Source organism: Bombina bombina, chromosome 3, assembly GCF_027579735.1.
Source record: "Bombina bombina isolate aBomBom1 chromosome 3, aBomBom1.pri, whole genome shotgun sequence".
Classification (NCBI taxonomy): domain Eukaryota; kingdom Metazoa; phylum Chordata; class Amphibia; order Anura; family Bombinatoridae; genus Bombina; species Bombina bombina.
The window spans coordinates 1,145,501,283-1,145,526,705 of NC_069501.1; positions in this window are offsets into that span (position 1 = coordinate 1,145,501,283).

Genomic DNA, 25,423 nt, shown 5'->3' on the forward strand with positions numbered 1-25,423 from the left:
TTGCAAGTTGAGATTAAAACTAATAGTTCTAAACAAATAAGAAGAGTACAAATAACCCGTAAACGTAACAGGTGAAAAAATAAGTCAATATAAGCAATCAATGTGCAACATGGGGTAATAACCCCCGTAGCAGTGTATGATAGTATGAAGTGCTCTACTAGCTAAGAGCAAGCGCTCGTGGCATGGTTTTGTTTCAGAAGGGTAGGGCGGAAAGGGAAATGGTGGTGGGAGGATATAGGGGTAAAAAAGCAGTGGAAAAGCGAGGAGATACAGGTAGGGTGAGGTGGAGGGAGAGTTGATGGTAGGGGTGAGAAAATGGAAAGGACGGGGAAATGAGAGAAGTTGGTGTCTGTATTTTACATACTCATAAAAACAGAATTTATGTTTACCTGATAAATTGCTTTCTCCAACGGTGTGTCCGGTCCACGGCGTCATCCTTACTTGTGGGATATTCTCTTCCCCAACAGGAAATGGCAAAGAGCCCAGCAAAGCTGGTCACATGATCCCTCCTAGGCTCCGCCTACCCCAGTCATTCGACCGACGTTAAGGAGGAATATTTGCATAGGAGAAACCATATGGTACCGTGGTGACTGTAGTTAAAGAAAATAAATTATCAGACCTGATTAAAAAAACCAGGGCGGGCCGTGGACCGGACACACCGTTGGAGAAAGAAATTTATCAGGTAAACATAAATTCTGTTTTCTCCAACATAGGTGTGTCCGGTCCACGGCGTCATCCTTACTTGTGGGAACCAATACCAAAGCTTTAGGACACGGATGAAGGGAGGGAGCAAATCAGGTCACCTAAATGGAAGGCACCACGGCTTGCAAAACCTTTCTCCCAAAAATAGCCTCAGAAGAAGCAAAAGTATCAAACTTGTAAAATTTGGTAAAAGTGTGCAGTGAAGACCAAGTCGCTGCCCTACATATCTGATCAACAGAAGCCTCGTTCTTGAAGGCCCATGTGGAAGCCACAGCCCTAGTGGAATGAGCTGTGATTCTTTCGGGAGGCTGCCGTCCGGCAGTCTCGTAAGCCAATCTGATGATGCTTTTAATCCAAAAAGAGAGAGAGGTAGAAGTTGCTTTTTGACCTCTCCTTTTACCTGAATAAACAACAAACAAGGAAGATGTTTGTCTAAAATCCTTTGTAGCATCTAAATAGAATTTTAGAGCGCGAACAACATCCAAATTGTGCAACAAACGTTCCTTCTTTGAAACTGGTTTCGGACACAGAGAAGGTACGATAATCTCCTGGTTAATGTTTTTGTTAGAAACAACTTTCGGAAGAAAACCAGGTTTAGTACGTAAAACCACCTTATCTGCATGGAACACCAGATAAGGAGGAGAACACTGCAGAGCAGATAATTCTGAAACTCTTCTAGCAGAAGAAATTGCAACTAAAAACAAAACTTTCCAAGATAATAACTTAATATCAACGGAATGCAAGGGTTCAAACGGAACCCCCTGAAGAACTGAAAGAACTAAATTGAGACTCCAAGGAGGAGTCAAAGGTTTGTAAACAGGCTTGATTCTAACCAGAGCCTGAACAAAGGCTTGAACATCTGGCACAGCTGCCAGCTTTTTGTGAAGTAATACCGACAAGGCAGAAATCTGTCCCTTCAGGGAACTTGCAGATAATCCTTTTTCCAATCCTTCTTGAAGGAAGGATAGAATCCTAGGAATCTTAACCTTGTCCCAAGGGAATCCTTTAGATTCACACCAACAGATATATTTTTTCCAAATTTTGTGGTAAATCTTTCTAGTTACAGGCTTTCTGGCCTGAACAAGAGTATCGATAACAGAATCTGAGAATCCTCGCTTCGATAAAATCAAGCGTTCAATCTCCAAGCAGTCAGCTGGAGTGAAACCAGATTCGGATGTTCGAACGGACCCTGAACAAGAAGGTCTCGTCTCAAAGGTAGCTTCCAAGGTGGAGCCGATGACATATTCACCAGATCTGCATACCAAGTCCTGCGTGGCCACGCAGGAGCTATCAAGATCACCGACGCCCTCTCCTGATTGATCCTGGCTACCAGCCTGGGGATGAGAGGAAACGGCGGGAACACATAAGCTAGTTTGAAGGTCCAAGGTGCTACTAGTGCATCCACTAGAGCCGCCTTGGGATCCCTGGATCTGGACCCGTAGCAGGGAACTTTGAAGTTCTGACGAGAGGCCATTAGATCCATGTCTGGAATGCCCCACAGCTGAGTGACTTGGGCAAAGATTTCCGGATGGAGTTCCCACTCCCCCGGATGCAATGTCTGACGACTCAGAAAATCCGCTTCCCAATTTTCCACTCCTGGGATGTGGATAGCAGACAGGTGGCAGGAGTGAGACTCCGCCCATAGAATGATTTTGGTCACTTCTTCCATCGCTAGGGAACTCCTTGTTCCCCCCTGATGGTTGATGTACGCAACAGTCGTCATGTTGTCTGATTGAAACCGTATGAACTTGGTCCTCGCTAGCTGAGGCCAAGCCTTGAGAGCATTGAATATCGCTCTCAGTTCCAGAATATTTATCGGTAGAAGAGATTCTTCCCGAGACCAAAGACCCTGAGCTTTCAGGGATCCCCAGACCGCGCCCCAGCCCATCAGACTGGCGTCGGTCGTGACAATGACCCACTCTGGTCTGCGGAATGTCATCCCTTGTGACAGGTTGTCCAGGGACAGCCACCAACGGAGTGAGTCTCTGGTCCTCTGATTTACTTGTATCTTTGGAGACAAGTCTGTATAGTCCCCATTCCACTGACTGAGCATGCACAGTTGTAATGGTCTTAGATGAATGCGCGCAAAAGGAACTATGTCCATTGCCGCTACCATCAACCCGATCACTTCCATGCACTGAGCTATGGAAGGAAGAGGAACGGAATGAAGTATCCGACAAGAGTCTAGAAGTTTTGTTTTTCTGGCCTCTGTTAGAAAAATCCTCATTTCTAAGGAGTCTATAATTGTTCCCAAGAAGGGAACCCTTGTTGACGGGGATAGAGAACTCTTTTCCACGTTCACTTTCCAGCCGTGAGATCTGAGAAAGGCCAGGACGATGTCCGTGTGAGCCTTTGCTTGAGGAAGGGACGACGCTTGAATCAGAATGTCGTCCAGGTAAGGTACTACTGCAATGCCCCTTGGTCTTAGCACCGCTAGAAGGGACCCTAGTACCTTTGTGAAAATCCTTGGAGCAGTGGCTAATCCGAAAGGAAGCGCCACGAACTGGTAATGTTTGTCCAGGAATGCAAACCTTAGGAACCGATGATGTTCCTTGTGGATAGGAATATGTAGATACGCATCCTTTAAATCCACCGTGGTCATGAATTGACCTTCCTGGATGGAAGGAAGAATAGTTCGAATGGTTTCCATCTTGAACGATGGAACCTTGAGAAATTTGTTTAAGATCTTGAGATCTAAGATTGGTCTGAACGTTCCCTCTTTTTTGGGAACTATGAACAGATTGGAGTAGAACCCCATCCCTTGTTCTCTTAATGGAACAGGATGAATCACTCCCATTTTTAACAGGTCTTCTACACAATGTAAGAACGCCTGTCTTTTTATGTGGTCTGAAGACAACTGAGACCTGTGGAACCTCCCCCTTGGGGGAAGTCCCTTGAATTCCAGAAGATAACCCTGGGAGACTATTTCTAGCGCCCAAGGATCCAGAACATCTCTTGCCCAAGCCTGAGCGAAGAGAGAGAGTCTGCCCCCCACCAGATCCGGTCCCGGATCGGGGGCCAATATTTCATGCTGTCTTGGTAGCAGTGGCAGGTTTCTTGGCCTGCTTTCCCTTGTTCCAGCCTTGCATTGGTCTCCAAGCTGGCTTGGCTTGAGAAGTATTACCCTCTTGCTTAGAGGACGTAGCACTTTGGGCTGGTCCGTTTTTACGAAAGGGACGAAAATTAGGTCTATTTTTTGCCTTGAAAGGCCGATCCTGAGGAAGGGCGTGGCCCTTACCCCCAGTGATATCAGAGATAATCTCTTTCAAGTCAGGGCCAAACAGCGTTTTCCCCTTGAAAGGAATGTTTAGTAGCTTGTTCTTGGAAGACGCATCAGCCGACCAAGATTTCAACCAAAGCGCTCTGCGCGCCACAATAGCAAACCCAGAATTCTTAGCCGCTAACCTAGCCAATTGCAAAGTGGCGTCTAGGGTGAAAGAATTAGCCAATTTGAGAGCATTGATTCTGTCCATAATCTCCTCATAAGGAGGAGAATCACTATCGAGCGCCTTTATCAGTTCATCAAACCAGAAACATGCGGCTGTAGTGACAGGGACAATGCATGAAATTGGTTGTAGAAGGTAACCCTGCTGAACAAACATCTTTTTAAGCAAACCTTCTAATTTTTTATCCATAGGATCTTTGAAAGCACAACTATCCTCTATGGGTATAGTGGTGCGTTTGTTTAAAGTAGAAACCGCTCCCTCGACCTTGGGGACTGTCTGCCATAAGTCCTTTCTGGGGTCGACCATAGGAAACAATTTTTTAAATATGGGGGGAGGGACGAAAGGAATACCGGGCCTTTCCCATTCTTTATTAACAATGTCCGCCACCCGCTTGGGTATAGGAAAAGCTTCTGGGAGCCCCGGCACCTCTAGGAACTTGTCCATTTTACATAGTTTCTCTGGGATGACCAACTTTTCACAATCATCCAGAGTGGATAATACCTCCTTAAGCAAAATGCGGAGATGTTCCAACTTAAATTTAAATGCAATCACATCAGGTTCAGCCTGTTGAGAAATGTTCCCTGAATCAGTAATTTCTCCCTCAGACAAAACCTCCCTGGCCCCCTCAGATTGGGTTAGGGGCCCTTCAGAGATATTAATATCAGCGTCGTCATGCTCTTCAGTAACTAAAACAGAGCAGCCACGCTTACGCTGACAAGGGTTCATTTTGGCTAAAATGTTTTTGACAGAATTATCCATTACAGCCGTTAATTGTTGCATAGTAAGGAGTATTGGCGCGCTAGATGTACTAGGGGCCTCCTGAGTGGGCAAGACTCGTGTAGACGAGGGAGGGAATGATGCAGTACCATGCTTACTCCCCTCACTTGAGGAATCATCTTGGGCATCATTGTCATTATCACATAAATCACATTTATTTAAATGAATAGGAATTCTGGCTTCCCCACATTCAGAACACAGTCTATCTGGTAGTTCAGACATGTTAAACAGGCATAAACTTGATAAGAAAGTACAAAAAACGTTTTAAAATAAAACCGTTACTGTCACTTTAAATTTTAAACTGAACACACTTTATTACTGCAATTGCGAAAAAACATGAAGGAATTGTTCAAAATTCACCAAATTTTCACCACAGTGTCTTAAAGCCTTAAAAGTATTGCACACCAAATTTGGAAGCTTTAACCCTTAAAATAACGGAACCGGAGCCGTTTTAAAACTTTAACCCCTTTACAGTCCCTGGTATCTGCTTTGCTGAGACCCAACCAAACCCAAAGGGGAATACGATACCAAATGACGCCTTCAGAAAGTCTTTTCTAAGTATCAGAGCTCCTCTCACATGCGACTGCATGCCATGCCTCTCAAAAACAAGTGCGCCACACCGGCGCGAAAATGAGGCTCTGCTTATGCTTTGGGAAAGTCCCTAAGAAATAAGGTGTCTAATACAGTGCCTGCCGATATTATTATATCAAAATACCCAGATAAAATGATTCCTCAAGGCTAAATATGTGTTAATAATGAATCGATTTAGCCCAGAAAAGTCTACAGTCTTAATAAGCCCTTGTGAAGCCCTTATTTACGATCGTAATAAACATGGCTTACCGGATCCCATAGGGAAAATGACAGCTTCCAGCATTACATCGTCTTGTTAGAATGTGTCATACCTCAAGCAGCAAGAGACTGCACACTGTTCCCCCAACTGAAGTTAATTGCTCTCAACAGTCCTGTGTGGAACAGCCATGGATTTTAGTTACGGTTGCTAAAATCATTTTCCTCATACAAACAGAAATCTTCATCTCTTTTCTGTTTCTGAGTAAATAGTACATACCAGCACTATTTCAAAATAACAAACTCTTGATTGAATAATAAAAAACTACAGTTAAACACTAAAAAACTCTAAGCCATCTCCGTGGAGATGTTGCCTGTACAACGGCAAAGAGAATGACTGGGGTAGGCGGAGCCTAGGAGGGATCATGTGACCAGCTTTGCTGGGCTCTTTGCCATTTCCTGTTGGGGAAGAGAATATCCCACAAGTAAGGATGACGCCGTGGACCGGACACACCTATGTTGGAGAAAACAACTACAACCTTTTAGAGTTATGCTACTCTTAAGGACATAATATATATTTAAAAGGTGTCAGGGTTAATGTCCAGGTCATGATTGCATGTTATGCTTCTAAGAGCATTTCTAAGGATGTCATCCATTGAAGTTTTACTTGACACTGAAAAAAAAAGTGATTAGCTTACTTATACTGTATGGGTCTGTTTTCATTGGTGCAGTATGGTCTCTTATGTTGTTACTTCTGATTGAAGTGTTTCTCCTTGTGAGAGGTCCATCTGGGTATTTTTGCTACCAAGTTCAGACCAGTTAGGTGGACTGGCTTTCCTGGTGAGCTTTGCATAGAATTCCTCAGTGTTGAATCCTGGTTTGTAGATAACAGTTCTATTGTTGTGGGTGGCTATGATGGAGACCGGGAAACCCCATCGATACGGGATCTTTCGATTGCAGAGGGTTGATGTGATGTGGTAGAGTTCCCTTCTCTTTTGTAGAGTGACTGGTGAGAGGTCTTTAAAAATGTGGACATCAGATCCAGTGTGGGTTAGTGGAGGCTTGGTTCCAGCCCCTTTGAGGATTTCCTACGTGTCCCGAAAGCTTAGAAAACATAATTTATGTAAGAACTTACCTGATAAATTCATTTCTTTCATATTGGCAAGAGTCCATGAGCTAGTGACATATGGGATATACAATCCTACCAGGAGGGGCAAAGTTTCCCAAACCTCAAAATGCCTATAAATGCACCCCTCACCACACCCACAATTCAGTTTAACGAATAGCCAAGCAGTGGGGTGATAAAGAAAGGAGTAGAAAGCATCAACAAAAGAAATTTGGAAATAATTGTGCTTTATACAAAAAATCATAACCACCATAAAAAGGGTGGGCCTCATGGACTCCTGCCAATATGAAAGAAATTAATTTATCAGGTAAGTTCTTACATAAATTATGTTTTCTTTCATGTAATTGGCAAGAGTCCATATGAATAGTGACATATGGGATATCAATACTCAAGATGTGAAGTCTTCCACTCAAGAGTCACTAGAGAGGGAGGGAATAAAAATAAAAACAGCCATATTCCGCTGAAAATATTAGTCCACAACCCAAAAAAATAAGTTTATTTCATATTTGAAAAAAAAAAAATTAAATCAAAAGCAGAAGAATCAAACTGAAACAGCTGCCTGAAGAACTTTTCTACCAAAAACTGCATCCGAAGAAGCAAATAGATCAAAATGGTAGAATTTAGTAAATGTATGCAAAGAGGACCAAGTTGCTGCTTTGCAAATCTGATCAACAGAAGCTTCATTCTTAAAAGCCCACGAAGTGGAGACTGATCTAGTAGAATGAGCTGTAATTCTCTGAGGCGGGGTTTGACCCGACCCCAAATAAGCTTGATGAATCAAAAGTTTCAACCAAGAAGCCAAGGAAATAGCAGAAGCTTTCTGACCTTTCCTACGACTAGAAAATAAAACAAATAGACTGGAAGTCTTCCTGAAATTTTTAGTAGCTTCCACATAATATTTCAAAGCTCTTACCACATCCAAAGAATGTAAGGATCTCTCCAAATAATTCTTAGGATTAGGACATAAAGAAGGGACAACAATTTCTCTGCCTTATGAAAAATCAGAAAAGGAGACTCACAAGAAAGAGCAGATAGCTCAGAAACTCTTCTAGCAGAAGAAATAGCCAAAAGGAACAACACTTTCCAGGAAAGTAATTTAATGTCCAAAGAATGCATAGGCTCAAATGGAGGAGCCTGTAACGCCTTCAGAACAAAATTAAGACTCCAAGGAGGAGAAATTGATTTAATGGCAGGCTTAATACGAGCTAAAGTCTGTACAAAACAGTGAATATCAGGAAGTATAGCAATCTTTCTGTGAAATAAGACAGAAAGAGCAGAGATTTGTCCTTTCAAGGAACTTGCAGACAAACCCTTATCCAAACCATCCTGAAGGAACTGTAAAATTCTAGGAATTCTAAAAGAAAGCCAGAAGAATTTATGAGAAGAACACCATGAAATGTAAGTCTTCCAAACTCTATAATAAATCTTTCTAGAGACAGATTTACGAGCTTGTAACATAGTATTAATCACTGAGTCAGAGAAACCTCTATGACTTAGAACTAAACGTTCAATGTCCATACCTTCAAATTTAATGATTTGAGATCCTGATGGAAAAACGGACCTTGAGATAGTAGGTCCGGCCGTAACGGAAGTGGCCAAGGCGGACAACTGGACATTCGCACCAGATCCGCATACCAAAACCTGTGTGGCCATGCTGGAGCCACCACCAACACAGAAGACGATTTTGGAGATCACTCTTGGAAGGAGAACTAGAGGCGGGAAGATGTAAGCAGGATGATAACACCAAAGAAGTGTCAGTGCATCCACAGCTTAAACCTGGACATCCCTGGACCTAGACAGGTATCTGGGAAGTTTCTTGATTAGATGAGAGGCCATGAGATCTATCTCTGGAAGACCCCACCATCTGAACAATCTGAGAAAACACATCTGGATGGAGAGACCACTCCCCTAGATGTTAAGTCTGGCGGCTGAGATAATCCGCCTCCCAATTGTCTACACCTGGGATATGCACAGTAGAGATTAGACAGGAGTTGGATTCCGCCCAAGCAAGTATCCGAGATACTTCTTTCATAGATTGGGGACTGTGAGTCCCACCCTGATGATTGACATAAGCCACGGTTGCAATATTGTCTGTCTGAAAACGAATGAACGGTTCTCTCTTTAGCAGAGGCCAAGACTGAAGAGCCCTGAAAATTGCACGGAGTTCTAAAATATTTATTGGTAATCTCGCCTCTTGAGATTTCCAAACCCCTTGTGCTGTCAGAGCTCCCCAAACAGCTCCCCAACCTGAAAGACTCGCATCTGTTGAGATCACAGTCCAGGTTGGCTGAACAAAAGAGGCCCCTTGAACCAAACGATGGTGATCTATCCACCATGTCAGAGAGTGTCGTACATTGGGATTCAAGGATATTAATTGTGATATCTTTGTATAATCCCTGCACCATTGATTCAGCATGCAAAGCTGTAGAGGTCTCATGTGAAAACGAGCAAAGGGGATCGCTTCCGATGCTGCAGTCATGAGACCTAAAACTTCCATGCACATAGCCACTGAAGGGAATGACTGAGACTGAAGGTGCCGGCATGCTGCGACCAATTTTAAATGTCTCTTGTCTGTTAGAGACAGAGTCATGGACACAAACTATCTGGAAACCTAAAAAGGTGACCCTTGTCTGAGGAATCAAGAAACTTTTTGGTAAATTGATCCTCCAACCATGTTTCCGAAGAAACAACACTAGATGATTTGTGTGAGATCCTGCAGTATGTAAAGACTGAGCTAGTACCAAGATATCGTCCAAATAAGGAAACACTGCAATACCCTGTTCTCTGATTACAGATAGTAGGGCACCCAGAACCTTTGAAAAGATTCTTGGAGCTGTTGCTAGGCCAAATGGAAGAGCAACAAATTGGTAATGCTTGTCTAGAAAAGAGAATCTCAGAAACTGATAGTGTTCTGGATGAATCGGAATATGAAGGTATGCATCCTGCAAGTCTATTGTGGACATATAATGTCCTTGCTGAACAAAAGGCAGAATAGTCCTTATAGTCACCATCTTGAAAGTTGGTACTCTTACATAACTATTAAAAATTTTCAGATCCAGAACTAGTCTCAACAAATTTTCTTTCTTAGGTACAATGAATAGGTTTGAATAAAACCCCAAACCTTGTTCCTGAAGAGGAACTGGCATTATTACTCCTGAAGACTCCAGGTCTGAAACACACTTCAGAAAAGCCTGAGCTTTTACTGGATTTACAGGGATGTGTGAGCGAAAAAATCTTCTCACAGGAGTTCTTACTTTGAATCCTATTCGATACCCTTGAGAGACAATGCTCTGAATCCAATGATTTTGGACTGATTTTATCCAAAAATCCTTGAAAAACCTTAATCTGCCCCCTACCAGCTGAGCTGGAATGAGGGCCGCACCTTCATGCGGACTTAGGGGCAGACTTTGGTTTCCTAAATGGCTTGGATTTATTCCAATTTGAGGAAGGCTTCCAACTGGAAGCAGATTCCTTGGGAGGAGGATTGAGTTTTTGTTCCTTATTCTGACGAAAGGAATGAAAATGGTTAGAAGCCTTAGATTTACCCTTAGGTTTTTTTATCCTGAGGCAAAAAAACTCCTTTTCCTCCAGTGATAGTTGAAATAATAGAATCCAACTGAGAACCAAATAAAGTATTACCTTGCAAAAAAAGAGATAGTAATCTAGATTTAGATGTCATATCAGCATTCCAAGATTTAAGCCACAAAGCTCTTCTAGCTAATACAGCTAAAGACATGGATCTACCATCAATTTTGATAATATCAAAAATGGCATCACAAATAAAATGATTAGCATGTTGCAGTAAGCGAACAATTCTAGATATGTCAAAATAAATTTTCCAACCAGAAAGTTGATGCAGCCGCAACATCACCCAAAGAAATAGCAGGTCCGAGAAGATGACCTGAATATAAATAGGCCTTCCTTAGATAAGATTCAAGCTTCCTATCTAAAGGATCCTTAAAGGAAGTGCTATCTTCCATAGGAATAGTGGTACGTTTAGCAAGAGTAGAAATAGCCCCATCAACTTTGGGGATCTTTTCCCAAAACTCTATAGATTATGCTGGTAAAGGATACAATCTCTTAAACCTTGAAGAAGGAATAAAGGAAGTACCTGGCTTATTTCATTCCCTAGAAATCATATCAGAAATAGCCTCAGGAATGGGAAAAACACCTGGGGAAACCACAGGAGGTTTAAAAACAGAATTTATGCTTACCTGATAAATTACTTTCTCCAACGGTGTGTCCGGTCCACTGCGTCATCCATAACTTGTGGGAATATTCTCTTCCCCAACAGGAAATGGCAAAGAGCTCAGCAAAAGCTGTCAATATAGCCCCTCCCAGTCTCCGCCCCCCCCAGTCATTCGACCGACGGTTAGGAGAAAAAAAGGAGAAACTATAGGGTGCCGTGGTGACTGTAGTGTATAGAGAAAGAAATTTTTCAAACCCGATAAAAAACCAGGGCGGGCCGTGGACCGGACACACCGTTGGAGAAAGTAATTTATCAGGTAAGCATAAATTCTGTTTTCTCCAACATTGGTGTGTTCGGTTTGTATAACAAGACAGATAAAGCAGAAATCTGTCCTATTAGAGAACTCGCTGACAATCCCTTATTCAAACCTTCTTGGAGAAAGGAGAGGATCTTAGGGATTTTAATCTTACTCCAGGAGAATCCCTTGGATTCACACCAACAGATATATCTTTTCCATATTTTATGGTAAATCTTTCTAGTCACAGGTTTTCTGGCTTGGACCAGAGTATCTATCACTGAATCTGAAAACCCACACTTGGATAAAATCAAACGTTCAATTTCCAAGCAGTCAGCTGCAGAAAAACTAGATTTGGATGTTCGAATGGACCTTGTACTAGAAGATCCTGTCTCAAAGGTAGCTTCCATGGTGAAGCCAATGACATATTCACCAGGTCTGCATACCAAGTCCTGCGCAGCCACGCAGGAGCTATCAGAATTACTGAGGCCTTCTCCTGTTTGATCCTGGCTACAAGCCTGGGAAGGAGAGGGAACGGTGGAAACGCATAAGCTAGGTTGAACGACCAAGGCGCCACTAATGCATCCACTAGAGCCGCCTTGGGATCCCTGGATCTGGACCCGTAGCAAGGAACCTTGAAGTTCTGACGAGACGCCATCAGATCCATGACTGGAATGCCCCATAATTGAGTCAACTGGGCAAACACCTCCGGGTTGAGTTCCCACTCCCCCGGATGGAAAGTCTGACGATTTAAATAATCCGCCTCCCAGTTGTCTACTCCTGGGATGTGGATTGCAAATAGGTGGCAGAAGTGATCCTCCGCCCATTTGATGATTTTGGATACCTCTCTCATCGCCAAGGAACTCCTTGTTCCCCCCTGATGGTTGATGTAAGCTACAGTCGTCATGTTGTCTGACTGGAATATTATGAATCCGGCCTTCGCTAGTTGAAGCCAAGCCCGGAGAGCATTGAATATCGCTCTCAGTTCCAGGATGTTGATCGGGAGAAGAGACTCTTCCCGAGACCATAAACCCTGAGCTTTCAGGGAATCCCATACCGCGCCCCAGCTTAATAGACTGGCGTCGGTCGTGACAATGACCCACTCTGGTCTGCGGAAACTCATTCCCCGAGACAGGTGATCCTGGGACAACCACCAACGGAGTGAGTCTCTGGTCATCTGGTCTACTTGAATCTTTGGAGACAAGTCTGTATAGTCCCCATTCCACTGCTTGAGCATGCACAGTTGTAATGGTCTTAGATGAATTTGAGCAAAAGGAACTATGTCCATTGCTGCAACCATCAACCCTACTACTTCCATGCACTAAGCTATGGAAGGCTGCAGAATAGAGTGAAGAACTTGACAAGCGTTTAGAAGCTTTGACTTTCTGACTTCTGTCAGGAAGATCTTCATTTCTAAAGAATCTATTATTGTTCCCAAAAAGGGAACTCTTGTTGACGGAGACAGGGAACTCTTTTCTACGTTCACCTTCCACCCGTGAGATCTGAGAAAGGCTAGAACAATGTCTGTATGAGCCTTTGCTATGGAAAGAGACGACGCTTGGATTAGAATGTCGTCCAGATAAGGTGCCACTGCAATACCCCTTGGTCTTAGAACCGCTAGAAGGGACCCGAGCACCTTTGTGAAAATTATTGGAGCAGTGGCTAGCCCGAATGGTAGAGCCACGAACTGATAATGTTTGTCCAGAAAGGCGAACCTTAGGAACTGATGATGATCTTTGTGGATAGGAATATGTAGATACGCATCCTTTAAATCCACGGTAGTCATAAATTGACCCTCCTGGATTGTAGGTAAAACTGTTCGAATGGTTTCCATTTTGAACGATGGAACTCTGAGAAATTTGTTTAGAATTTTTAAATCCAGAATTGGTCTGAAAGTTCCCTCTTTTTTGGGAACTACAAACAGATTTGAGTAAAACCCCTGACCTTGTTCCACAGTTGGAACTGGGTGTACCACTCCCATCTTTAACAGGTCTTCTACACAATGTAAGAATGCCTGTCTCTTTATTTGGTTTGAAGATAAGTGAGACATGTGGAACCTTCCCCTTGGGGGTAGTTCCTTGAATTCTAGAAGATAACCCTGAGAGACTATTTCTAGTGCCCAGGGATCCTGAACATCTCTTGCCTAAGCCTGAGCAAAGAGAGAGAGAGTCTGCCCCCTACTAGATCCGGTCCCGGATCGGGGGCTACCCCTTCATGCTGTTTTGGTAGCAGCAGCAGGCTTCTTGGCCTGTTTACCCTTGTTCCAGCCTTGCATTGGTTTCCAAGCTGGTTTAGTCTGGGAAGCGTTACCCTCTTGTCTAGAGGCTGCAGAGTTGGAAGCCGGTCTGTTCCTGAAATTGCGAAAGGAACGAAAATTGGACTTATTCTTAGCCTTGAAAGGTCTATCTTGTGGGAGGGCATGGCCCTTTCCCCCAGTGATGTCTGAAATAATCTCTTTCAATTCTGGCCCAAAAAGGGTCTTACCCTTGAAAGGGATATTAAGCAATTTTGTCTTGGAAGATACATCCGCCGACCAAGACTTTAGCCTGAGCGCTCTGCGCACCACAATTGCAAACCCTGAATTCTTCGCCGCTAACCTCGCTAACTGCAAAGCGGCGTCTAAAATAAAGGAATTAGTTAACTTAAGTGCGTGAATTCTGTCCATGACTTCCTCATACGGAGTCTCCCTACTGAGCGACTTTTCCAGTTCCTCGAACCAGAACCACGCCGCTGTAGTGACAGGACTAATGCACGAAATAGGTTGAAGGAGATAACCTTGCTGTCCATAGGATCTTTGAAAGCACAATTGTCCTCAATAGGAATGGTCGTGCGCTTGGCTAGTGTAGAAACCGCCCCCTCGACCTTAGGGACTGTTTGCCATAAGTCCTTCCTGGGGTTGACCATAGGGAACAATTTCTTAAATATAGGAGGAGGGACAAAAGGTATGCCTGGCTTCTCCCACTCCTTATTCACTATGTCCGCCACCCGTTTAGGTATCGGAAAAGCATCAGGGTGCACCGGGACCTCTAGGAACTTGTCCATCTTGCACAATTTTTCTGGGATGACCAGATTGTCACAATCATCCAGAGTAGATAGCACCTCCTTTAGTAATGCGCGGAGATGCTCTAATTTAAATGTCACAACATCAGGTTCTGCCTGCTGAGAAATTCTTCCTGTATCAGAAATTTCTCCATCTGACAAACCCTCCCTCACTGCCACTTCAGACTGGTGTGAGGGTATGACAGAAAAATTATCATCAGCGCCCTCCTGCTCTACAATGTTTAAAACAGAGCAATCGCGCTTTCTCTGAAATACTGGCATTTTGGATAAAATATTAGCTATGGAGTTATCCATTACTGCCGTCAATTGTTGCATAGTAACAAGCTTTGGCGCGCTAGAAGTACTAGGGGTCGCCTGCGCGGGCATAACTGGTATAGACACAGAAGGAGATGATGTAGAACTATCTCTACTTCCATCATTTGAGGAATCATCCTGGGCAACCTTACTATTTGTGACAGTACTGTCCTTACTATGTTTGGACGCTATGGCACAATTATCACATATATTTGAAGGGGGAACCACATTGGCTTCCATACATACAGAACATGATCTATCTGAAGGTACAGACATGTTAAACAGGCTTAAACTGGTTAATAAAGCACAAAAACCGTTTTAAAAGAAAACCGTTACTGTCTCTTTAAATGTTAAACAGGGCACACTTTATTACTGAATATGTGAAAAACGATGAAGGAATTATCCAATCTTTACCAAATTTTCACCACAGTGTCTTAATGCATTCTAAGTATTGCACCCCAATTTTCAAGCTGTTAACCCTTAAAATGTGGAAACAAGAGCCGTTTGCAATTTTAACCCCACTACAGTCCCAGCCACAGCCTTTGTTGTGACTTCACCAATCCCAGGGGGGTATACGATACCAATTCAAGCCTTCTAGGAACGTTTTCAGTGGATACCAGACCCTCACACATGCAGCTGCATGCACTGTACTCAAAAGTAACTGCGCAATAATTGCGCGAAAATGAGGCTCTGCCTACTATAGTGAAAGGCCCTTCCTGACTGGGAAAGTGTCTAAACTAGTGCCTGGCGATAAAAACGTTCCCCAAACAATAAAAGTGTGAAAATTACTTCAAACTTTAAAAAATAACTTAAATAAACAATCGATTTAGCCCTTAAGAGTGTCCACCAGTTAATAGCCCATAAAAAGCCCTTTATTCTTTCTAAGTCTAAGAAAATGGCTTACTGATCCCCATGAGGGAAAAATGACAGCCTTCCAGCATTACACAGTCTTGTTAGAAAAATGGCTAGTCATAGCTTGAGCAGAAAAGTCTGCAAACTGTTCCCCCCAACTGAAGTTCTCTCAGCTCAACAGTCCTGCGTGGGAACAGCAATTGATTTTAGTTACTGCTGCTAAAATCATACTCCTCTTTTAAACAGAACTCTTCATCTCTTTCTGTTTCAGAGTAAATAGTACATACCAGCACTATTTTAAAATAACAAACTCTTGATAGAAGAATAAAAAACTACAACTAAACACCACATACTCTTCACCATCTCCGTGGAGATGCTACTTGTTCAGAGCGGCAAAGAGAATGACTGGGGGGGCGGAGCCTGGGAGGGGCTATATGGACAGCTTTTGCTGTGCTCTTTGCCATTTCCTGTTGGGGAAGAGAATATTCCCACAAGTTATGGATGACGCCGTGGACCGGACACACCAATGTTGGAGAAAACAGCATTTAAACGTTTATTAGACTGAACGTCAATAGGACTGGTTACCTCAATATCCAAAGTAATTAACACTTCTTTTAATAAAGAACGCATATACTCTATTTTAAATAAATAAGTAGATTTGTCAGTATCAATATCTGAGGAAGGATCTTCTGTTTCAGATAGATCATCATCAGAAGAGGATGAATTATTATGTTGTTGGTCATTTGAAATTTCATCAGCTAAAAGAGAAGTTTTAAAAGACCTTTTACGTTTATTAGAAGGTGGAAATGCAGACAAAGCTTTCATAATAGAATCAGAAACAAATTCTTTAAAATTTACAGGTATATCATGCACATAAGAAGTTGAAGGAACTGCAACTGGCAATGTACTATTACTGATGGATACACTATCTGCATGTAAAAGTTTATCATGACAACTATTACAAATGACATTCGGTGGAATAATTTCTACAATTTTACAACAAATGCACTTAGCATTGGTAGAACCGATGTCAGGCAGCAATGTTCCAGCAGAAACTTCAGAGACCGGATCAGATTGGGACATCTTGCTCAATGTAAGAGAAAAAACAACATATAAAGCAAAATTATCCATTTCCTTAAATGACAGTTTCAGGAATGGGAAAAAATGCAAAAGCATAGGCCTCTTGATAGAGAAGAAAGCAGGAGGCAAACAACAATGGGGTATTGAAATAATGAAAAAAATTTGACCGGAAATGATACACTTGCATCACTAATGACGCCGCCGTGTGAAAGGTCTCGGAGTCACTTAGGACGCGGGAAATGACGAAGTTGCGTCATAAACGTATCTTTTTGCGCCAAAAATTATGCAATAAAGTCTAGCATTTGACGCACCTGCAGGCCTAACACCCGCAATTGCAAAAAAGTAGTCAAATTGAAAAAAGACTAAACCCCAGGTAAGAAATAAAACTCTTAAAGTGTTTACATTCCCAAATATGAAACTGACAGTCTGCAGAAGGAAATACATGAACCTGACTCATGGCAAATATAAGTATAATACATATATATAGAACTTTATATAATTGCATAAAGTGCCAAACCATAGCTGAGAGTGTCTTAAGTAATAAAAAACAGAATTTATGCTTATCTGATAAATTACTTTCTCTTACGGTGTATCCAGTCCACGGATACATCCTTACTTGTGGGATATTCTCAATCCCTACAGGAAGTGGCAAAGAGAGCACACAGCAAAGCTGTCCATATAGCTCCCCTCAGGCTCCCCCCCCCCCCCCCCAGTCATTCGACCGACGGTTAGGAGAAAAAGGAGAACCATAAGGTGCAGTGGTGACTGTAGTTATTTTAAAAAATTAATTTTCAGGGCAGGCCGTGGACTGGATACACCGTAAGAGAAAGTAATTTATCAGGTAAGCATAAATTCTGTTTTCTCTTACTTGGTGTATCCAGTCCACGGATTCATCCTTACTTGTGGGATACCAATACCAAAGCTTTAGGACACGGATGAAGGGAGGGAACAAGTCAGGTAACCTAAACGGAAGGCACCACTGCTTGCAAAACCTTTCTCCCAAAAATAGCCTCCGAAGAAGCATAAGTATCGAATTTGTAAAATTTGGCGAATGTATGCAGTGAAGACCAAGTCGCTGCCTTACAAATCTGTTCAACAGAAGCCTCATTCTTGAAAGCCCATGTGGAAGCCACAGCTCTGGTGGAATGAGCTGTAATTCGTTAAGGAGGCTGCTGTCCAGCAGTCTCATAAGCCAATCGGATGATGCTTTTCAGCCAGAAGGAAAGAGAGGTAGCAGTCGCTTTCTGGCCTCTCCTCTTACCAGAATAGACAACAAACAAGGATGATGTTTGTCTGAAATCATTAGTTGCTTTTGAAATAGAACTTTAAAGCACGAACCACGTCAAGATTGTGTAAAAGTTGTTCCTTCCTAGAAACTGGATTAGGACACAGAGAAGGAACAATGATTTCCTGGTTAATATTCTTATTAGAAACCACTTTTGGAAGGAAACCAGGTTTGATACGCAAAACAACCTTATCTGCATGGAACACCAGATAGGGTGAATTACACTGCAAAGCAGACAATTCAGAAACTCTTCGAGCAGAAGAAATGGCTACTAAAAACAGAACTTTCCAAGATAATAACTTAATATCTATGGAATGCAAAGGTTCAAACGGAACCCCTTGAAGAACTGAAAGAACTAAATTTAGACTCCATGTAGGAGCCACAGGCTTGTAAACAGGCTTGATTCTAACTAGGGCCTGTGCAAACACCTGAACGTCTGGCACAGCTGCCAGACGCTTATGTACGAGGATAGACAGAGCAGATATCTGTCCCTTTAAGGAACTAGCTGACAGACCTTTCTCCAATCCCTCTTGGAGAAAGGACAATATCCTTGGAATCCTAACCTTACTCCACGAGTAACCCTTGGATTCACACCAACAAAGATATTTCCGCCATATCTTATGGTAAATTTTCCTGGTGACAGGCTTTCTGGCCTGTATCAGAGTGTCTATAACTGATTCAGAGAAACCACGCTTAGCTAGAATTAAGCGTTCAATCTCCAAGCAGTTAGTTGCAGAGAAACTAGATTTGGATGCTTGAAAGGACCTTGAATTAGAAGATTCTGCCTCGATGGCAGTTTCCATGGTGGGACCGATGACATGTCCACTAGGTCTGCATACCAAGTCCTGCGTGGCCACGCAGGCGCTATCAGAATTACTGAAGCCTTCTCCTGTTTGATTCTGGCTTCTAGCCGAGGGAGAAGAGGAAACGGTGGAAAGACATACGCTAGACTGAATGACCAAGGCGCTATTAATGCATCTATCAATGCTGCCTTGGGATCCCTGGATTTGGTTCCGTAGAGGGGAAGTTTGGTGTTCTGACAGGACGCCATCAGATCCAATTCTGGAATGCCCCATAGCTGGGGCATTCCAGAATTGGATCTGAGCAAAAACCTCCGGGTGGAATTCCCACTCCCCCGGATGGAAAATCTGACGACTTAGAAAATCCGCCTCCCAGTTGTCTACCCCTGGGATGTGAATTGCAGATAGATGACAGGAGTGATCCTCCGCCCATTTGATGATCTTGGATACTTCCTTCATTGCTAGGGAACTCTTTGTTCCTCCCTGATGATTGATGTACGCTACAGTCGTGATGTTGTCCGACTGAAATCTGATGAATTTGGCCTCCGCTAGTTGAGGCCACGCCTGGAGCGTATTGAATATCGCTCTCAGCTCCAAAATGTTTATCGGGAGAAGAGATTCTTCCTGAGACCATAGACCCTGAGCCTTCAGGGAGTCCCAGACCGCACCCCAGCCTAACAGACTGGCATCGGTCGTGACAATGATCCACTCCGGTCTGCGGAAACTCATTCCCTGAGACAGGTGATCTTGAGACAACCACCAGAGAAAAGAGTCTCTGGTTTTCTGGTCCATTTGTATTTGAGGAGACAAATCCGCATAATCCCCATTTCAATGTTTGAGCATGCACAGTTGCAGGGGTCTGAGATGAATTTGGGCAAAAGGGACTACGTCCATTGCCGCAACCATTAAACCAATTACCTCCATTCAATGAGCCACAGAAGGCCGAGGAATGGAATGAAGAACTCGGCAAGTATTCAACAGTTTTGACTTCCTGACCTCTGTCAGAAAGATTTTCATTTCTACCGAGTCTATTAGTGTTCCCAGGAAGGGAACACTTGTGAGCGGGGACAGAGAACTTTTTTCTACGTTCACCTTCCACCCGTGAGACCTTAGAAAGGCCAGAACAATGTCCGTATGAGCCTTGGCTCTGTGAAAAGACAACGCCTGTATTAAGATGTCGTCTAGGTAAGGTGCTACTGCAATGCCCCGCGGTCTTAGTACCGCTAGAAGGGACCCTAGCACCTTTGTGAAAATTCTGGGAGCGGTGGCCAACCCGAAAGGAAGGGCCACGAACTGGTAATGTTTGTCCAGAAAGGCGAACCTTAAGAACTGATGGTGATCTTTGTGGATAGGAATATGTAGATACGCATCCTTTAGATCCACGGTAGTCATATATTTACCTTCCTGGATCATCGGCAAGATTGTCTGAATGGTTTCCATCTTGAAAGACGGAACTCTGAGGAATTTGTTTAGAATCTTTAGATCCAGGATTGGCTTGAAAGTTCCTTCCTTTTTGGGAACTACGAACAGGTTTGAGTAAAATCCCAGTCCTTGTTCTGCAATTGGAACTGGGTGTATCACTCCCATTTTTAGAAGATCTTCTACACAGCGTAAGAACGCCTGTTTCTTTGGTTTGAAGACAAACGAGAAATGTGGAACCTTCCCCTTGGGGGAGAATCCTTGAATTCTAGAAGGCAACCCTGAGCAACTATTTCTAATGCCAAGGGATCTGGAACATCTCTTGCCCAAGCCTGAGCAAAGAGAGAAAGTCTGCCCCCTACTAGATCCGATCCCGGATCGGGGGCTACCCCTTCATGCTGTCTTGGTAGCAGGAGCAGGCTTCTTGGCCTGTTTACCCTTATTCCAGCCCTGCAAGGGTTTCCAGGTCGCTTTGGGCTGGGAAGCGTTATCTTGCTTTGCGGCAACAGAGGTTGCAGCAGGTCCGCTCCTGAAGTTGCGAAAGGAGCGAAAATTAGCCTTGTTTTTGGCCTTAAACAGCCTATCTTGTGGAAGGGCATAGCCCTTGCCCCCAGTGATATCCAAAATAATTTCTTTCAGCTCTGGGCTGAATAGGGTTTTCCCCTTGAAGGGAATATTTAACAGTTTCGTTTTGGATGACACATCCACCGACCACGATTTGAGCCAAAGTGCTCTTCGCGCCATGATGGCAAAACCTGAGTTTTTCGCCGCTAACTTAGCTAATTGGAAAGCGGCATCCGTGATAAAAGAATTAGCCAGCTTTAGAGCATGAATTCTATCCACGACCTCATCGTATGAAGTCTCCCTCTGGAGCGACTCCTCCAGAGCCTCGAACCAAAAAGCCGCTGCAGTAGTTACCGGAATAATGCAGGCAATTGGTTGAAGAAGAAAACCTTGCTGAACAAAAATTTTCTTCAGCAATCCTTCCAATTTTTTATCCATAGGAACTTTGAAAGCACAACTGTCCTCTATTGGTATAGTTGTACGCTTAGCAAGTGTTGAAACAGCCCCCTCTACCTAAGGGACCGTCTGCCACGCGTCCCGCCTGGGGTCGTTTATGGGGAACATTTTCTTAAAGATAGTGGGGGGAACAAAGGGTACACCTGGTCTCTCCCACTTCCTAGTCACAATATCCGCCACCCTCTTTGGGATCGGAAATGCCTCAGTGTATACCGGGACCTCTAGAAACCTGTCCATTTTAAACAATTTTTCTGGGACCACCATGGGGTCACAATCATCCAGCGTAGCTAAAACCTCCTTAAGCAGGACGCAGAGGTGTTTCAGCTTAAATTTAAACGCTAAGGAATCAGAATCTGTCCGCTGAGAAACTTTTCCTGTGTCAGAAATTTCTCCCTCAGACAGACCGTCCCCTCACTGCTACTTCTGAGTGTTGTGAGGGTACTACAGATAAATCATCCAAAGCTTCTGATTGCTCATCCTCTGTATTTAAAACTGAGCTATCGCGCTTTATTGGAAAAACTGGCAGTTTGGCTAAAAATGCTGCAAGGGAATTATCCATTACTGCTGCCAATTGTTGTAAAGTAATAGGGGCCAATGCGCTAGAGGTACTAGGCATCGCTTGCGCGGGCGTAACTGGTGTCGACACATGGGGAGAGGAAGAAGGACTATCCTCGTTACCTTCCGTTAAGGAATCATCTTGGGCTACATTTTTAAGTGTCACTGGATGGTCTTTAAAATGCTTAGATGTTTTAGCACACTTTAAACATAAATGCAATGGGGGTACCGCCATGGCTTTTAAACGTAAAGAACAAGGTCTATCTGAAGACTCAGACATGTTTGACAGACTTAGACAGCACTACAATACAGTAAAAGTCACTTTTTGAAAAAATGTTATTTTGTCTTTAAATAATAAAAAGCACACACTTTTTTACCAAATCACCAAAAAACATCCGATCTTAATGAAATTTTCACCACATGATCCTAATGCTTTGAAATGATTGCACACAATTTTCAAATCAATTAACCCCTTATTGCCCAAACCTGAGGAAATTGAAGTAAACTACCGGTTTAACACACTACAGCACGGTGCCACAGTCTTTGCTGTGGCCCTACCTTCCTTTTGGGTTATTTGTAGAAGAAAAATAAGCCTCCCTGAAGTCCTCCTGCACTCTCAGGACTCTACACGTGAAGCTGCATGAAGCTGTTTTGCAAATCAACTGCACAACTGAGGCGCGAAAATGAGGCCCCCCTCCCTCTTCATTCCAGAGTTATGGGGCCTTCCTGAGTCAGATTAGGTGTCTTACAATATGCCAGGAGTAATAAAAACCCCAAAAGTGTTTCCAACGTCTAAAACACTTGAACAAATATAAGATTACACTAATAAAGTAATCGATTTAGCCCATCACAGTGTCTACCAGTATTTAAGTCCTTAACTGAAGCCATCATTCTATACTGCATCTCAGAAAATGGCTTACCTTCCCTCATGGGGATTTCTGTCAGTCTTCTAGCATTACCAGGTCTTGTTAGAAAAAAATGACTGAGCATAACTTAAGCAGTAAAGCCTGCAAACTGTTCCCCCCAACTGAAGTGCTCCGGTACTCAACAGTCCTGCGTGGGAACAGCAATGGATTTTAGTTACAACATGCTAAAATCTTTTTCCTCACAGCAGAAATCTTCATCACTTTCTGCCTCAGAGTAAATAGTACAAACCGGCACTATTTTAAAATAAACTCTTGATTGAAGAAATAAAAACTACAAATCTAACACCACAAACTCTTTACCCTCCCGTGGAGATGCTACTTGTTAGAGCGGCAAAGAGAATGACTGGGGGGGCGGAGCCTGAGGGGAGCTATATGGACAGCTTTGCTGTGTGCTCTCTTTGCCACTTCCTGTAGGGATTGAGAATATCCCACAAGTAAGGATGAATCTGTGGACTGGATACACCAAGTAAGAGAAACATACTTACCAAAAGACACCCATCCACATATAGCAGATAGCCAAACCAGTACTAAAACAGTTATTAGTAGAGGTAATGGTAAATTGAGAGTATATCGTCGATCTGAAAAGGGAGGTAGGAGATGAATCTCTACGACCAATAACAGAGAACCCATGAAATAGACCCCCGTTAAGGAAATCATCGTATTCAATAAGTGATACTCCCTTCACGTCCCTCTGACATTCGCTGTACTCAGAGGAATTGGGCTTCAACAATGCTGAGAAGCGCATATAAACGTAGAAATCTTAGCACAAACTTACTTCACCACCTCCATAGGAGGCAAAGTTTGTAAAACTGAATTGTGGGTGTGGTGAGGGGTGTATTTATAGGCATTTTGAGGTTTGGGAAACTTTGCCCCTCCTGGTAGGATTGTATATCCCATATGTCACTAGTTCATGGACTCTTGCCAATTACATGAAAGAAATTTAACTATTATGTCCCTGGGAGGAGCTTTTATAGGGGGTCTGGGCCTTAGAGCCCTATGTGCTCTTTTTAGCACAATAGGGGGAGAACAAGGAGTTACTTTGATTACGCGGAACAGAGCTTATAAATATCCCTCAGTGGCAAGGGTGGGGGACACTGTTTCAGAAACCCCTCTGATACGGAGGTTGTTATGTCGATCTCTGTTATCCAGGTCCTCCACTTTGTCAGTGAGGGCTTCAATGATTTCAGAGTGAGAGTGAAGTGTAGCTGTGTTCTGCTGTATATCAGTTTGAGCAGTCTCTTGCAGGGTCTCTACTTGGGAAACTTGTTTATATAGTGCTGAATATATATTTTCTAAGCTCTCCAAAAAGGCTGCGCAATTCCTGGAGGATGTTTTTAAAATCTTCTTTAGATGAGAGTTGATCTGCTCTTGTTATGGGGTTCTCTAGAGGAGAATCCGGCGCATGTATTTGGGCTACTACCGACCTCTGATGCTTAGACGTGCCCTCTGCTGAGCTCTCAATGGGGTTTTCAGGTGGTTTAAGATATGAATTAAACATTTTAGGTATAGGGTTCCTGTCCACCTTCCTTGTTTCTTATTGGGCATAGCTAAAAGAATCTAAGCACTACTGTGGTGTCCAGATGTAGGGTGTTTGTGGTGTCTGCTTTATTAGCCCAAATACGCATAAATATGCGCTGAGAAACGCACGCTTACGTGCGCATATGCAAATTTTAGTTTTGTGATAGAAATAAGTATACTTTGTTTTGAGCTTATGTGTGAGAATTAAATTGACAAAATTAAGCAAGGGGAATAGTAAGAACCTGTCCCTGAGCCATACATATACATAGTGATACATAGTTAAACTTAGTTACAAATAAAAAAGTGCACAACTCATACCTGTGAGTGTCTATATTAAAGCAATAGTTTAGTCAAAATGAAACTTTCATGATTCAGATAGTGCGTGCAATTTAAGCAACTTTCTAATTTAATCCTAATACTTCTAATTTGTCTTTGTTATCTTAGTATCTTTATTTGAAAATAATCTTAGGAGCCGGCCCATTTTTGGTTCAGTACCCTGGGTAGCGCTTGCTGATTGGTGGCTACATTAAGACACAAATAAGAAAGTTCTACATAAGTGCTGAACCAAAAATGGGCCGGCTCCTATGCTTACATTCAAGATACCAAGAGATCAAAGAAAATTGATAATAGGAGTAAATTAGAAAGTTGCTTAAAATTGCCTGCTCTATCTGAATCATGAAAGTTTGATTTTGACTAAACTATTCCTTTAATAAAATATACTTACCCATAGACATTTGTCCATGAATAACAGACAGCCAAATCAGTACTGAGATATTTCAGCAGAGGTAATGGAATAGGAGTATAACGTCGATCTCTAAAGGGAAGCTGAAGATAAAGCCCTGCAACCGAATTTACAGAGAGCCCATGAAAAGATTTCCCATGAGGCAGTACTCCTTTCACTTCCCTCTGACAAGCACTGTACTTTCACTGAAGAAATCAAGCATATCATCATGCTTCAACCACATCCAAAGGAGGCAAAGTTTAAAACTGAGGTATGTGTGAGGTGGGCAGGGGATTATAGGCTTTTGAGGTTTGGAGAACGTCTTCTCCCGGTAGAAATGTATATCTGCATACTTAAAGGAACAGTCTAGTCAAAATTAAACTTTCATGATTCAGATAGGGCATGCAATTTTAAACAACTTTCCAATTGACTTCTATTATCTAATTTGCTCAAGTATTTAGATATCCTTTGTTGAAGAAATAGCAATGCACATGTATGAGCCAATCACACAAGGCCTCTATGTGCAACAACCAATCAGCAGCTTCTGAGCATATCTAGATATGCTTTTCAGC